The sequence below is a fragment of the Polypterus senegalus genome, chromosome 2 (assembly GCF_016835505.1).
Source record: "Polypterus senegalus isolate Bchr_013 chromosome 2, ASM1683550v1, whole genome shotgun sequence".
NCBI lineage: Eukaryota > Metazoa > Chordata > Cladistia > Polypteriformes > Polypteridae > Polypterus > Polypterus senegalus.
The window spans coordinates 7357524-7374551 of record NC_053155.1 but is presented as its reverse complement, the minus strand read 5'-3'; the positions used below and the strand labels follow the sequence as shown (position 1 = coordinate 7374551).

The following is a 17028-nucleotide window of genomic DNA, read 5'->3' as shown; positions in this document are numbered from 1 at the left end:
GATCTGAAAAGCAGAATAAGAAGAAAGATCTTCAGAAGTAGAAATTTAAAAGAACTGAATGTGACTTTGAAACAAACACATCCAGTTCACGGTAACAGAACACACACCATACTTGTCCAGTTCAGAATAATTACACAATGGGGACCCGGGGTCTCTTCCTGGGTCCTCCCTGTTAATGGATGGATGGATGTTCTGACGTAAGAACTTTGATTTGTTTCTTTTTCTCAGCCTAAGCCATTTCGTCTGCTTGTTCTTCAATTACAAATTAGATCTGATTTGAAATTTCTATCCCCCCCAGCAGACCCCACGTCTGTCATTTAAACTGATCACCTGATCTGAGATCTGAGGAGCTGGACCAGGACAAATATCTCAGTGTCAGCACCACCATGAGACTCACCACCTTGCTGCTCCTGCTGTGCCTGTGCTCTGCTGCGATGGCTTTGGTGAGTTTGGACAGATGACATCTGTACAGTCGACATCTTTAACATTTAGGAAAGTGCACAAGATAAACGAGAATGTTGAAGGTTTCCTGTCGGTTAAATTCTATTTAGTTTTAAACAGATTTGTTTTCCAACAGCAGTGATCGCTGATTCATTTTATGATTACTAAAGTTGCTCTTTACTTTATATCTTCATTTTTAGCCATCTCAATCGCCAACCAAGCCAGCAATCAAGTTATCTACTTGGGGAGATGTGCACCCAAAAGCTAAGCGGTAAGTAGAAGTGAGATCTGCTGTGGAAAAATTAAAGTCAGTGCCATCTGTGGTCCATCAGTCGTGTGGGATACTAAAATGGGATTCACCCAATCAATTCCATCTCATTCTCCTCTCAAACAAGTCAAACCAAACTTGTCATGTCATGGACGTCACCTTGTCTTGTCTTGTATTTTCACGAATGTGAACCATCAGATCAGAGGTGGCAGAACTACAGAAAGTCTTTACGTAAATGACAGTAGAGAAACCCACTGGACAAAAACACTGGGCACAAGTTGGAGTGCCAATCAGTAAAACAGAGTTAAGTTAAAGTAGAAAAGCACACATTGTGGCATTCGGTTAAAGAGTTCATTCTTATAATTCCTTTCAGCTGCAAGAGCAGTAGACATTTTGATGTGTAATCTAAAGTTCCTTAAATTTTTGTCAGATAATTATAAATATTTTCAGGTTGGGCAAAGAGAAATTACAAGGCAGGGTAGTTCTACTTACTAATCATGGTGCTAGGGGGGCATGGCATGTTGATTAGAATATGCAAGAAAGAATACAATAGAATACAGCCCCCCAGGCTAGACTCTCTAAGAAGACAAGAAAAAACTCCCAAACAAACCCTTGTAGGAAAAAAATGGAAGCAACCTCAGGAAAGGCAGTTCAAAGAGAGAAACCCTTTCCAGGTAGGTTGGACGTGCAGTGGGTGTCAAAAAAAGGGATAAATACAAAACAATACACAGAACAGAACATAAGTAATCCTCAATAAAATATAATAGAACAATAGAAATATTACAAGTACAGAGCAGAACTCAACAGTAGATGATATCACAGAATATGATTTGGATTCGTTTAGAGTCCAGGAGACCTCAGCCATCAAGCTGCCTCCCCCATTTGGCCATTCCACCACTGAGTCAGCGGTGGGCCAGCTAATCCAATGAAAGGACCCCTCTACCCGACGATTCCTGTGATCCTCCATCAGAGATGACTTTACCTTAGGCAGGCAAAACAAATTGGCAGGTGGGCCGTGGCACCAAGTGCCACATTTGAGTACCGAGAAGAGAAACAGACTAGGTGAGGGTTAGTAACAAATTCTAAACTATCATGTTTAACCTTTAATGACTAACAACAGAGATGCAGTCTGTACAGTTAATCAGCAGCTTTAGTCAGGATATGCTAAACTGAAGTAGTGAGTCTTCAGCCAGGATTTGAAAGTTGAGACCAAAGGGGTATCTCTTATAGTAGCAGGCAGACCACTGCACAGTTTAGGGGGTCCTGTAACTAAAAGCTCGACCTCCCACTGTTATTTTATTAATCCTTGGAATCCTAAGAAGACTGGCATCTTGAGATCTTAATGTGCTCTCTGGTTTGTAAGTCATGATAAGTTCAGATAAGTAACCCGGATCTCGGCCATTAAAGGCTTTATATGTTAAAAGGAGGATTTTGAAATCTACCCTAAACTTAACCGGGAGCCAGTGTAAGGATTTAAGAACTGGAGTTATGTGTTCATATTACTTGTTCTTGTAATAATTCTTGCAGCAGAGTTAAATGATGACAAAATATTGTTGTGATTAGCGTCATTCCCTCCAATAATTAACACCTCTGTTTTATCGGTGTTTAAAGTCATGTAGTTCTCATCCATCCACTCCTTTAATTCACTAACACAAGTAATTAAAGACAACATCAGAGAAACTTCATTTGGTCTAAAAGAAAGGTAGAACTGGGTGTCATCTGCATACGAGTGAATGTTATCATGATGTTTTCTAATGATAGATCTAAGTGGAAGCATGTCAAGTGAAAACAGTAAAGGTCCCAGTACTGAGCCCTGTAGGACACCATATCTCACTTCTGTGTATAATGATGGAGTACTGCCAGCACATTTCTGTACGTATTGGAATCGATTTGATAAATAAGAACTAAACCAAGCGAGTACAGTGCCTGTGAGCCCAACATTATTTTCTGACCTGTGCAGTAAAATCAAATGGTCAATGGTGTAAAATGCTGCGCTTAAGTCTAACAACATAATTACAGTGAAGTGTCCTTCATCAGAGGATATCAGAATGTCGTTTACAACCCGTGTTAGTGCCGTTTCTGTGCTATGACCAGTGCGAAAACCAGACTGGAATTTATCAACTAACTTCTGATATGTAAGGTGTGACTGAAGCTGATTGGCGACTACTATTTCTAGTATTTTAGAGAGAAAGGGTAAATTTGAAATAGGCCTATAATTATTTAGTATGTGTGGGTCTAGATCTGACTTTTTAAGTAAAGGTTTAATGACTGACAATTTTATTGCATCAGGTACTGTGCCATACAATAATGAACTACAGATAATGTTTAGAATAGGCGCTGCAAGAACATCCATTGAACTTTTTATTAGTTTTGTTGGCACTGGATCTAGGGAACAAGTAGTGGGCTTCATTTTAGAAATTAAAGTCAAGACTTCCTGGTCTATTACAGGATTAAAATTACTAAAGTGCTGAATGCAATATGAGACAGGGTCTGCTAAGCTAGGGTATGGTTTGCACTGTGATGCTGAGAATTGGGATCTTTTATTTTTAATTTTCTCATTAAAAAGTTCATAAAGTCTGTACTGATAATGTCTGTTGGTATTTTGCTCTATAGATCTGAATTCCCATTTGTTAAATTAGCCACTGTTCTAAACAGTACCCGAGGATTATTATTATTGTCACCTATTATTTTAGAATAGTATTCTGAGCAAGCCTTAAAGTGAGCTTTTTTATATTTTTTTAACCCTCTCTGTCCATGAAATTTGAAAGACCGGCAGCTTTGTTGTTGTCCATCTGCGCTCCAGTGTTCGACACTCTAATTTAAGAGCTCGAGTGTTTTCATTAAACCAGGGTGACTTTCTATGTGCTTTGATAATTTTTGTTTTAAGGGGAGCCACTGCGTCCAGAGCATCTCTCAAAGTTGTATTATAATGTGATGTTAGTTGATCTAAATTGTTTTCCATGTTTACATTTGATGTTAAATGGTTTTCTACAATTACACTTGACTCAAAGTATACATTTTAAAGCAGAATTACAATTTAGATGTCACACTGTCTTTGTTTTAATCTGTGAGTGTATTGTGTTGTGAGGTGAAGTCTGTGGCTCATTGCCTTTTAAAATAAATAATCACTGCACTCGTGGATTAAGCAGGGGGCATAGTGGTGTGGCTGCAGCGGTTCCCTGGCGCAATGTGGTGCGCATGGTCTGACCAAGATGGGGGTTGGGGGATGAAGTTTGTGGCTGCTGAGACTCTGCCGATAGATATATGTGAGCGGGAAGACGAAGAAGGAGGTGGTCTGAGAACTGAAGGAGCCAGTGAGTGCATTTTTAACCTCAGTTTTGATGGATTTATTTATTGTGTTTTTATTCCCCACTATCCACATTTTTTATGCATTATTTATTTATGGACTGTGACAAAAAGGAGCTATATGAGTGCCAACCCAACACAGACAGACACGGGAGGCACACTGATAAAACAAATAAATGTTTAATTTATATTTATTTCTTTGACTGTGGGCAACGCCTTCCCCGTTCCCACAGGCACAACTCCACACAATACTTTTTGTACCTTATTCTTCCTCCACTACTCCTCCGTAAGCTTCATCCTCCCTCTTCCAACTCTGGCCTCCAGAATAGTGGCTGCTGGCTCCTTTTATAATATACCCGAAATGCTCCAGGTGCTTGATGACTTCATTTTCTGGGTGTGGTGGAAGGACTGCCCATAATGGCTCAGCAACTCCAGCTGCAGCACCTCCTGGCGCCACCTGCGGATCCCAACAGGGCTGCACCAAACTCCAACTCCCTTGAAGTCCTGCGGAGTCCGACACTCCACTGCAACCCAGGGGGTTGCCACCTAGCGTCCTGGGGGAGGTAATGTACTGGCCATGCTTGCTCCCCTGGTCCTCTCAGCTCCCTGGTCCTCTCAGCGTGGAGGCTTCCTGGCCGGGCAAGGTTTTTGAAGCACTGCACTGGGGATGCTGTTTTTGGTTTTGTTTTGATTCTTTGTAATAAAAGCATGGAACACTTTTTACACCATCCCCTTGCTCCATGGGTGATTTGTCTCCATCAGTCAGCTCATTCGGTCATAACTATCGATGGTGTTGGGTTCAAGAGGTTCCCAAATGTGAAAAGGGAACATGGAGCTGACCTGCATCGTCACATATTGGTAAGGGCAGAACCAAATCAAATGTAATGAAATAGTGGTTGAAAATAACTTCATTTAATGGAGTAATTCTTAAATTTTGAATTTCTACTTGGAACGTTATAATTAAATCTAATGCTTGGTTATGTTTATGAGTTGGAACTCGACAATCTCACAAAATCCTACTGAATTTAAGAAATAAATAAAACATTTGCTAAAAGTGTTAGTTTCCACATCAAAGTGTACATTAAAATCCCACATCAACACTAAGGTTTCATAATTTATAGCCAAATCAGGTAAAAGGTTGCCAAATTCAGAACAATGAATATGGCCCTGGTGGTCTGTAGACTAGCACTACAATTATGTTGGAATCTGTTTTAATATTTAAAATGAATGCCTCACAGGGTGTGAAGTTTTAAAAATAATTTGCATTTTGTCCCAATGAATTATTCCAAGGCCTCCTCCTCGAACAGAATCTCTAGACTTATGAAGGAACAAGTATCCGTCTGGTGACGCCTCAGCTAGGGGAACAGTGACAGATTTACTAAGGCAGGTTTCAGTGAGAAGACACGGATCAGAGTTTGTACTTAATATCATTTACCAAAACAGCTTTACTGCCAAGAGAGCGAATGTTCAATAAGCAGCATTTAAAACTGCATAGTTCTTGCTGAACTGGTGATATATTTTTTGTTTTTCTTGTTGCCCCTGGTGGAGGGTCTGATTTTATCCCTTGGTCTAATTATACCCCTTATTTTTTGGTTATCAAGTAATTTAAGGTCTGCATCATGACTAAATTTACTGGACTCAACAGGGATTATGGGTAACAGCTTCAGGATAGTAACAGGTGTAATAAACAACAGCCTGTGATTTAAGATCACATGACTGCGGCCTGAATGGCACTCTGATCAGTCAGTCAGGCCATATTTTGGGGTAATACAAAAGACTCCCTCCAGTTAGGATGAAGACCATCTCTCTTGAACAATCCAGGCCTTTCCCAAAAATCATCCAAATTGTTCACAAAGGCTATGCTTTTATTTGCACACCAGGCTTTTAACCAGCAGTGAAGGGAACTCAATCTGCTATAAATCACATCTTGATAAAGAGTCAGATACAATTAAATTCTGACATTCTTACCGTACACCAATTATGTGACAATAAAAACCCTTTAAACTCTACCAAAGACTAGAAACAATTGGGGTCTTCCTTTCTGAGCTCATGGGGTGACTGGTCCTCTTCATCTCCAGTAGAATTCTTCTTTCTCCTCCTTCCAAACCCACTTAGACCTCTCATCCTCCCTGCCATGTGACCTCCTGCCACTCCTCCTCTCCCCATCCTGCGCTCAGCTACCAGCTTTTAGTATCATCTAAGTTTCTAGATATTTAAAAGTGTTTAATAAATTAATCCTTTAGTATTTTCCCTGTATATTCTACATGTTTGTTTTCTGACATCTAATTTTGGCTTTGTTAACTAGTTTTCTGACTTTGTCTGTGCAGTTAATAGATTTGATTTCATTCTTCATCTCCTGGTCCATCCATTTTCTTCTTGCACAGTTCTGACTCTGACTGTTTAAATGACGTTTACAGACAGAGGTGCTCTTAGCATGAGGGGGCAGAACGCTATGCTGGTGTCAGGTTTTTAGTTTGTGTTGAGATAAAGTTATGGCCTGCATATTGTGCTGCATTCTAAACTAACAGTGTAACTTCTCTAAGTGGAGACATTTGAAGCCAAAGTAACAACACATAAGCTGAGATCTGCCAGTAAGTGTGTGTGTGTGTGTGTGTGTATGTTCAAAAGTAAATTTAATTTTTAATAGCCAGTTATCCTCCAACAAGAAGCGATAAGCAAAGAACCGAACGGGAATTCACTCTTGATGTGTTTTCTGCATTTATTGTGGTGGTTTTGGATATGGAGGAGTAGCTGGAATAATATTATCTCCCAGTGACAAGAATGGCTGAAAAAAGTTGATAAGAATGTATGGGCTGCAGTTGCAAATCCCAAATTTTAAAAAAAATTACTTTTTAGTGGGCATAAAGAAGGCTTAAAGACAGGTATGGCGTCATGGGGGACATGGTGTCCCAATGTGCATAGTTTCCTTTACTTGTTTGCAGTCGGAATTGTATGTCACCATCTTCTTCATTAAACATAATGGATATTTCTAATCCAAGCATGAGCTCAAGCGCGTGCAGAAGGAACACCGAGTCCAGCTCAGGGCGGCAAAGGAGCGGTACAGGAGAAAGCTGGAGCAGAAGTTGCAGAGCAACAGCATGAAGGAAGTATGGGATGAGATGAAGATCATCACTGGCTGCAGCTCAAAGCAGGGTGTCACCATCGAGAGAGACATGGAGAGAGCAAACCAGATGAACAACTTCTTTAACAGGTTTGAGCTCCCTAACACACTCTCACCTCGCAGTACTGCACCCTTCACCCATCCTTCTGCTGACACCAGCCTACGAGAGACATCCCCACCCACAATTACAGCAGCCCATGTGAGCAGAGAGCTGAGAAGACTTCATGCCAGCAAAGCAATGGGTCCAGAAGGAGTATCACCACAACTGCTGAAGGTCTGTGTGCTGGAGCTGGGGAGTCCTCTACAGCACATCTTCAGCCTGAGCCTGGAACAGGGGAGAGTCCCAAGGCTTTGGAAAACATCTTGTATCACCCCTGTCCCAAAGGTATCACGTCCTAGTGAGCTGAATGACTTCCGGCCTGTTACTCTGACGTCACATGTGATGAAGACCATGGAGCGGATGGTGCTTCACCACCTGAGGCTACAGGTCTGCCATGCCCTCGACCCTCTGCAGTTCGCATACCAGGAGAAGGTGGGAGCGGAGGATGCCATCATCTATATGCTACACCGATCCCTCTCCCACCTGGACAGAGGCAGTGGTGCAGTAAGAATTATGTTTCTGGACTTCTCTAGTGCCTTCAAAACGATCCAACCTCTGCTCCTTAGGAACAAGCTGACAGAGATGGGAGTAGACTCACACCTGGTAACATGGATGGTGGACTATCTTACAGACAGACCTCAGTATGTGCGTCTAGGGAAATGCAGGTCTGACATTGTGGTCAGTAACACAGGAGCGCCTCAGGGGACTGTACTTTCTCTGATCCTGTTCAGCCAACATACATCGGACTTCAATTACAACTCGGAGTCCTGCCACATCCATAGGTTCACTGATGACACTGCTATCGTGGGCTGCATCAGGAGTGGGCAGGAGGAGGAGTATAGGAACCTAATCAAGGACTTTGTTAAATGGTGCGACTCAAACCACTTACACCTGAACACCAGCCAAACCAAGGAGCTGGTGGTCTATTTTAGGAGGACCAGGCCCCTCATGGACCCCGTGATCATCAGAGGTGACTGTGCAGAGGGTGAAGATCTGGGAGTGAAGCTGAAGGATAAACTGGACTGGACTGCCAATACTGATGCTCTGTGCAATAAGATGCTGCAGATGCTTTATCGGTGTGTGAATTTCCCCTTGGGATTAATAAAGTATCTATCTATCTATCTATCTATCTATCTATCTATCTATCTATTGTAAGATATGGCCGGCCATGTACCCCGGCCAATACCCCCAAGCCGCCAGGTGGAGCCCTCCTTGCAGCATGGAGGTCCCCAGAAGACCAGCAGGGCATTATGGACCATGTAGTTTTTGTGCACCGCCCTGCTGGATGCCATGGGGGCCACGAGAGGGAGCTGCAGGGAGGACCGAAGAATTCTTTATGCCCTATGACCCGGAAGTTCGTCATAGGAAGAGCGACGGGTTTCCGGGGTGAGAAACATTATTTACCCTGACCCGGAAGGAATAAGAACTTGTGGACTGTTGGGAAGGAACACCTCCGGGTCAGGGAATATAAAAGGACTGTGGGGCTCCCAGACGATGAGCTGAGTTGGGAGGCAGGGTGGCTAAGCGTCTGGGAGTGGAGGATTGTTCATTGTTATTGGAGAATTGTGGAGAGGAGCGTGCTTTGTGCACAATTATTATTATAATAAATAATTATTGGACTTTTATCTGGTGTCTGACGTGGTGTCTGAGGGTACAAGGGTGCGAGCAAGCATCTTATTCTATCACAATTGGCGTAGTCGGCAGGATTCTCTGGCCGTCAGTTTGGCAGAGGACCTGTATTTAAAAAATTTTATTGTGGACAGAATACCCCGGGAAGACAGCGTCACGACACACATAGGAAAAATCGCCAGAAACCTCACCTTTATCAAGTCCGTCATGGGAAGAAGAAGACAAAGCAGCGCCAGCAACAGCGGAGGTCTAGCGCTCGACATTGCTTACGCTCAAGACGAGCCATGGAGCAGCTACGAGTTTGGAGAGATTTCGGAGGAAGACGCCTCTCCGGCGAGGTATGTGCTGGGAATGTACTTTATAATCTTTTAATTTAACACATGATGTCCCATGTACATACCTCCCAGATGTCCATCCGAAGGCTCTGCGGAGGCAGAAGACAAACCGAAAGCGATGGCGCGCTCGTTCAGGCAAACGAGCAACCCGAAGGACTTCCGCATTACGGGTGCCGGCAAGGGACACGTGACCTACCACGAAGGATTCCAGGAAGGTGACGTTCCATGTTCAGCTGTTTGTGGCTTCACCCAAGAAAAGACGGACTTGGTTTTTCCGAAGGGGAAAAGGGAGATGAGCGAAGCACCGCTCTCCCTACAAAAAAGTAAGGAGGTCCGGGAAATGACTGATCGGTCTGTCGACAAATTGATGCAGACTGATTGCAGTCAGCCAAAAGCGCACCGCGTCCTCCAAAAGAACTCCAAATCCCAGGCTCCCTTGCGGGACCTGTCGGGCACGTGCCAGGAGCGGCCGTGTTTATTGGCTCCCAGCCGGAGGGTAAGGCTAATGATGGCTTGAGCGTGCCTCCGTTGCATTGAATAAATTTTGGACGTGCACGAGCTGGAGAAGTTGCTTCAGCCCGTGCACAGTTTTTTACAGGTGGTGCAAACAATCCAGACGATCGTTGCAGACTTGAGAGGAGCGGCTGAAAAGCCTATGAACAAATTAAATGAGTACCCGCGGCGATTGTCTCGGGAGCCACCTGTCTTAATTGATTTAGCGTACAGGTAGGTAAAGCCGGTACCGTATATAATGAAATAGGGACGAAGTGACACGGGCCGCGCTTAATCCATAGCGGGTGCCAAGTGGATGCGTGCCCTACAAGAGAGGCCGGTACGATAACCGAGTGGCCAGCGGAAGGGCTAATCGATCCGGGGCAGCTACACAGTGCTGACTCGAGCCAGACAGCCCTAAAGACGCCGCCACCGGTAATTTATAAAGTAAAAGGGGTGCAGACAGTAAAGGGTCTCTCTTCATCTAGTAGAGAGACTCAGACTGTGGACAAGCCCCAGATCAAGCAGGAGATCCCGAAAATAAAACGGGGGTCTCCTGACAAAGAAAGAGAGAAAGCACCATTAGAGGCGGCAGGGGTTTCACTCCCAGCAAAACAAGGGGCGGACCTAACATTTCCTAATTGTTTTCAGTCCCGAGGGGAGAATACCGGGAGGACGGAGGCAGTGCTACGGGTGCCGAAGGTTGGGCCACATTTGGCGATACTGTCCTTGGAGAGAGGGGGACAAGATATCAAACTGGAATAATATTCCCCCTAGGTTCTCCAGGGACCAAGATATTCAGATTAATCAAGGCTCAACCGAATGTCCTCTTGGAGGAAGACTTCCCTCTCGGGGCAGGCCGCTCGAATCTTTATAATTCATCGCTGGGGGGGGAATACTGTAAGATATGGCCGGCCATGTACCCCGGCCAATACCCCCAAGCCGCCAGGTGGAGCCCTCCTTGCAGCATGGAGGTCCCCAGAAGACCAGCAGGGCATTATGGACCATGTAGTTTTTGTGCACCGCCCTGCTGGATGCCATGGGGGCCACGAGAGGGAGCTGCAGGGAGGACCGAAGAATTCTTTATGCCCTATGACCCGGAAGTTCGTCATAGGAAGAGCGACGGGCTTCCGGGGTGAGAAACATTATTTACCCTGACCCGGAAGGAATAAGAACTTGTGGACTGTTGGGAAGGAACACCTCCGGGTCAGGGAATATAAAAGGACTGTGGGGGCTCCCAGACGATGAGCTGAGTTGGGAGGCAGGGTGGCTAAGCGTCTGGGAGTGGAGGATTGTTCATTGTTATTGGAGAATTGTGAGAGGAGCGTGCTTTGTGCACAATTATTATTATAATAAATAATTATTGGACTTTTATCTGGTGTCTGACGTGGTGTCTGAGGGTACAAGGGTGCGAGCAAGCATCTTATTCTATCACACTATCTATCTATCTATCTATCTATCTATCTATCTATCTATCTATCTATCTATCTATCTATCTATCTATCTATCTATCTATCAATAAGCACTAAACACAATGAAACTCAGCCAACATCAAACAAACAGTAAACCTTTAAGACAGGGTGTGATGGGGGACATGGTGTCCCAATGTTCATAGTTTCCTTTACTTGTTTGCAGTCAGAATTGTATGTTACCATCTTCTTCATTAAACATTATGGATATTTTTACTCCAATAAGCACTAAACACAATGACACTCAGCCAACATTAAACAAACAGTAAACCTTCTCCTCTCCTTCCTCCTCCAGCTGAGTGTTGCCCACAGGATTTCATGGGAAGTGCAGCCTTGTCAGGGTCAGAGTCGGGAGGCGGTGGGCTCCTTTTATACTGGACCCAGCACAGCTTCTCATTACCCAGTATGACTTGTGTGGAGTTCTTCTGAGTTGTTTAGGACCCTGGGTGGTCCTCCACTGACAGTGCGGCCTTACGGCACCCGGGGACCCCAAGAGGGATGCACTTCCAGAATCAACTTCCCATGAACCCCTGGCACCTTCCACTATCCTGATGTCATGTTGTTGTCCAGTGGGATGCCTGCCTGTCCTCTGTGTCACTCACACCTAGCAGGTTGTCTCACTTTTAATATCACGTAGTTGTTAACTTATTTCATTAATATTTTCAATTTAGTATTGTGTTGTGCGTAAACATCGCCATGTCACGTACAGCAATACTGCCAATCGTGTAACGCAAATCGCACAACATTTTCTTTCTCATTGTTCTGTGTACTGTATATAAAAAAAGACTAAAGTGCACTTGATTTACAATCAGAGTTTTTAATCAAATTTATTTAAAATCTTTCATTTTTGCTTAGCAGTAGAGGAACCTAAAAGGCACTTCATTGAACAAAGTGGTGTTTGGACTTTTCTGCTTCGTTTTCTCAAATTTGCGTATTTAGATTTTTATTACCAGTTTATGACCCAAGCCTGACTCTTAAGCATTCTTTTTCTTTTCATTTGTTCCTTTATTTTTTAGATTGTGACTGTATTTACAGCCATGTTTATAATTAATTTTATTACATAAATCATTTTAGAATAATGCTTCTGTTATTTTCATCCAAATGTTCTTCATCTCCTATAGACATAAATTCTTTTTTATCTAATCTTGATCTACTTCAAATCATAAAGCAATTAGATTCTTCACTTGATACCCCAATTCCTCCACAATAGTCACATGTAGCCCACCCTGCCATGAATACGAGCAAACGTCCTGAACGTGACTGAATTCTGTCTAAACACTGAGGAGCATTTGGAGAGCAGACATCCAGTTGTGAACTTCAATCCCAATACTGACATGTCGTGTCACTTCACCTGCCGGTGCTCCACATTGAAATATTAAAAAGCAGTAATGACGTACTGAATGATAACGTGCAGTGAATACACTTGACTTAACAGTTTTCACCCTCTGTACGTTTACCATTCGTTTGCTCAGAGGTTGATGCGATTGCTTCTTCCTGAGCAGCTCTTCTTTTCTCCACTCTAGCTGCCCGCTTCTTCTCTTATTCTTTCAGCATCTTTTCCCATTAAAACTGATCAAGTTAGTTTTTGTGTTGCAATTACTTAGCACGTTTTTCTTACTTTTTCACTTACGCAGGCACTTAACTGTTCAATCTGCCTCAAGAATGATTTAAGATATGAAGAAGTAGCAACAGAAGCGTATTATATAAGAAGAAATGGAACAAATTGTATCTTAAACGTTGAAAGTTACCTTGCATAAAGGTGTGAGCCAAACAATAAGTAATAATAATTATCAGGATGTGCCAGGAGGTATGAAGTGCAAGGGAGACAGCATTCTCTGTGGAGCTGTTGTGACAATATGCACACTGGAGACGATCAGGACATTCTGGAATGTTCTGCTAATGTGTCTGTTAGAGCACTTCATCACGACTGAAGTGAGACCACCACCCTGGAGTCATACAGAGAAGCTTCTTTTTTACACACAGACATAATCATTGATCTCTTGATGCAGACAGGCAGCACAGATTCTCTGAAGGAAACTGAAAATGATGAGTTAGAAGATGGCTTGGGGTCCAAGAAAACAGACTGGATTTGACCCATGGGTACTAAATGATGATCTGGGGGTTCCAGTTACCAGACCCCATCAGGCTTGATAATATTCTCTTTTGTTATCTTCCCATAAGATCGTTCAGACTTGGACTTTCACCATTTAGTCAACACTAAGTTTAGAGGAGACTTGTGTTCATACCGAGACGACACAAACGATTGTCAGCATTTGATAAGTGATGTGCGCTCGATGTCCTGATTTGTTCTGATGTGAGGACCCCCCCTGATCAGGCCCTCCTCGGGGTCTCCAAGGTGTTTTATTGTCTTCTAACTGTGAACATTTCAGGAGCTGCTTGAACCTTTAAAATGTCTTTCCCTTTGTTGTCTTTATCAGGAGCTCTGATGGTCTCTTACAAGTAACGATTCTTGTCTCCAGTCGTCTTTCTTCACATCCTCGATGTTCGTGTTTGTGTTAATATAAACTGTTTCTGTCTCGGCCCCTTTTTGTGTCTCTTTCATGTTTTTTCCTTTTGTTAAATACGTGTATATACAGTATACAGTACAGTGGTCCGGAGCAGAGGGGTCTCAGAGCAGGTCTTGAGCTTTGAAGGGGATTTTAAGTTTGGATTTAATGGCTGTTTTGGTGTTCAATCCACTGTTATAAGGTTGGTGGTTTCTTATATGTGAATTTCTCACATTTCTGTCTTTAACTTTAAAATACAAAAAACTAATCATGCAAAAAAAAAAAATCAATTTTTTCCAGTTGAAAGTTCAGTGCCATCACCAAGTCTTTAACATACTTACTGAGAATTAGAGGACCGCTGAATAGCTGAAGTCCATAAAGTGTGTGTGTGTGGACAGCCGTGGTGTTGAGGGCACTGAAATAGACAGCCTGAGCCTCCATACTGTGATGGGCACAGCAAGACGGTAAGTGGGGTCTGATGGAAGGAGGCTTTAATGGCAGCCTGCCCTCTAAATGGTGTTGACACGCAGAGGAGCCTTTAGCACGAGGTGGCAGGACTCAGTGATGGACAATTTTCATTTGGTTTAGATAAGGAGCAGGCTGTGAAATGTGGTGAATTATGTGATGAGAATAAAAATGTGATTATTTACTGTGCCAGCGATCAGACAACTAGAAATCATCTTCTCAAGGGACAGAGGAGACAGACAGGGATGGAAATGCACTGCTAATTTGTTATCTACGTTGAATCCTTAAAGAATGTCAGGAGGAAGAGGAGCAGGAGGATTATATGGAGTAAGAAGAAGAAGAAGAGGAACAGGATTAGGAGTAGGATTTGGAGTACCATAAGGAGGATAATCTTTCAGGACTTGGTAAACTGGTAAGCATATGTGGGCTAAAGAGCAAATGTTTGTCTTAATGGAGGGATGATTTTACAACAATATATATTAGGGTGGACGGCCGGGTCCCATTCCCGGCTGGGATGCCCCTTTGACACTGGATCCTGGGGAGCAGCGATGGGATGCACACTACCTCCCCCGGAATACTTGGTGGCAGCCCCCCTGGGTTGCATTGGGGCCATAATTATGGAACATCAGAGCTCATCCCTGTTGGGCTCCGTGGCCACCGCCAGGGGGAGCTGCCCGGCTTCCTGAGCCCCAATTATCACCTGGAGCACGTCTGGGTGGATGATAAAAGGAGCCTGCGGGCACTACTCAGGGCACCAGAGTCGGAAGGAGGAGAACCAAGCTGCCAGGGAGGAGGGAAGGAAGAAGTTACATGAAAGTACTGATCCATCCTGCCTTATATCAACGGTTCAGGCTGCTTGTTCTGCTGTAATAGCGTGGAGGATATTTTCTTGGCACACTTTGGGCCCCTTAGTACCAACTGAACATTGTTTAAATGCCACAGCCTACCTGAGTCTTGTTGCTGACCATGTCCATCCCTTTATTACCGCAGTGTCCCCATCTTCTGATGGCTCCTTCCAGCAGGATAGTGGGCCATGTCACAAAGCTCAGGTCACCTCAAACTGGTTTCTTGACCATGACGATGAGTTCACTGGACTCCAATGACCTCCACAGTCGCCAGATCTCAATCCAGTAGAGCACCTTTGGATATGTTAGAAAGGGAGATTTGCATCTTAGATGTGCAGCCGACAAATTCACAGCAAATGTGTGATGCTTTCAAGTCAATATGGACCAGAATCCCTGAGGAATGTTTCCAGCACCTTGTTGAATCTACGCCATGAAGAATTACAGAAGTTCAGAAGACAAAAAGGAGTGAACCCAGTGCTAGCAAGGTGTACCTAGTAAAGTGGACAGTCAATGTGTAAGCGTTGTGTGAAACAGATGCTATATAGCACCCTATCTGACACAGACTTGACACTGAGGCACGTGTAAAACTCAACAAAAGACTTTTATTTCTTTCTTCAGCTGGAGGGCACGTCTTCCCCGTGAACCCTCCAGCCAAAACACAGTCCCAAGCACAATAACACAAACCACAACCCTTCTCTCTTTCACCACCACTCCTCCACAGCTTTGTCCCCCTTCCACCTCTGGCCCTGAGTGGTGGTCGCTGGCTCCCTTTTATCAGGCACCCGGAAGTGCTTCAGGTGGTTGATTGCCAATATCTGGCTGCACTTCCGGGTAAGGCAAAACCAGTGCCCAAAAGGTGCAGCACCCCCTGGTGGCGCCTGCAGAACCCCACAGAGCTGCCCAGAACACCAACCCCCATGAAGCCCTGGGGGAGTCCACAGGTGTGACGTGAGGTGACATGGAGATGGAGTTTTATTATTGAAAACTTGCCTGTACTTTCGTTGTAATATCAATACAAGTCCTGTTTAAATTTAGTCTGACATAAGGTGAGTCCTTGTTCAAGACTGTAATGTTACTCCCCACCTGTATTTGACACCTCCACCAGCTGTTTGATCAGACGCTGCTCAAGGCCTTCACTCTCCTCACTTTATATTAACTCATGAGGTCACAGAGCATCAAAAATGTCATCTATGAAAGTTCAAGGTCTCTGATTTCTTGTACTCATTTAACCAGATGTCTCCTTCTCTTGTAGGCCAAAAGGACCAAACCTGACCAATCATTGCCAAGAAAGAAGAAGTCAAAGAATGTCTATTAATTTAAAATAAAACCAAACCCATTGTAGCAAACTAGCTGGCTCCTTGTTCACCTGTCTGATTGTCCATCTTTGATTGTCTACTTGATTTCTGTTGTCTTTGGTGAACTTCAAAAGAGCAGACTTGGTGCTGTGAAAAGCTGACTGGAGGGACTCCATTAGATTATCATTACCAAGGAGAGACAGCAGCTGTGAAAAAACAAACCTTTCAAGAATTTAGAGAGGAATCACAATTTAGAGATAAGACAGAAAGAAACTCGGGTCAAGTCCATGTTTTTAAGGCCTGGCTGACCACTGCATGTTTATAGGATGGAGAGACAGCAGCAATGGCAGGTCAACAATAACCTCAAAAGTCTCTCTGAAGAAACGAGCTGGAATGACATCAAGAGGGGAGGATGTGGGCTTCATAGTGGGCACAGTTTGGGCAAGAAAGGGAAGACAAAGAGAGTCAGACTGAGTAAAGACAAGTCAGGGACAACAAAGGAACTGAGGCAGGTGGTGTGAGAGAAGATCTCATCTCATCAGTTTTATCAGTAAAAACTCAAAAACGCCTCACATGTATCAGAGATTACAGTACAGCTAAGTGTGTCGGAGTACGGAGTGTAACTTATTGTGCTGAAAAGAACTCTAGACATCTGATCATTGGCAGAAATATCACACAAGGGTTTTGTCTCAGCTAATTTGACAGGCGCTGGAATTCAGACAGACGGGTTTTCAGAATCTCCTAAGATGTCTGTC

The 17028-nt window shown here is 43.8% G+C and overlaps 1 long non-coding RNA gene across 1 annotated transcript; it reads left to right on the top strand.

Moving 5' to 3' along the window:
• The first annotated feature begins 366 nt into the window (after positions 1–366).
• On the top strand, positions 367–16316 carry LOC120522261. The gene is made up of 3 exons (XR_005632332.1): positions 367–443; positions 642–712; positions 16231–16316. It is a non-coding gene; the product is annotated as an uncharacterized LOC120522261 (long non-coding RNA).
• The last annotated feature ends 712 nt before the right edge of the window (positions 16317–17028 follow it).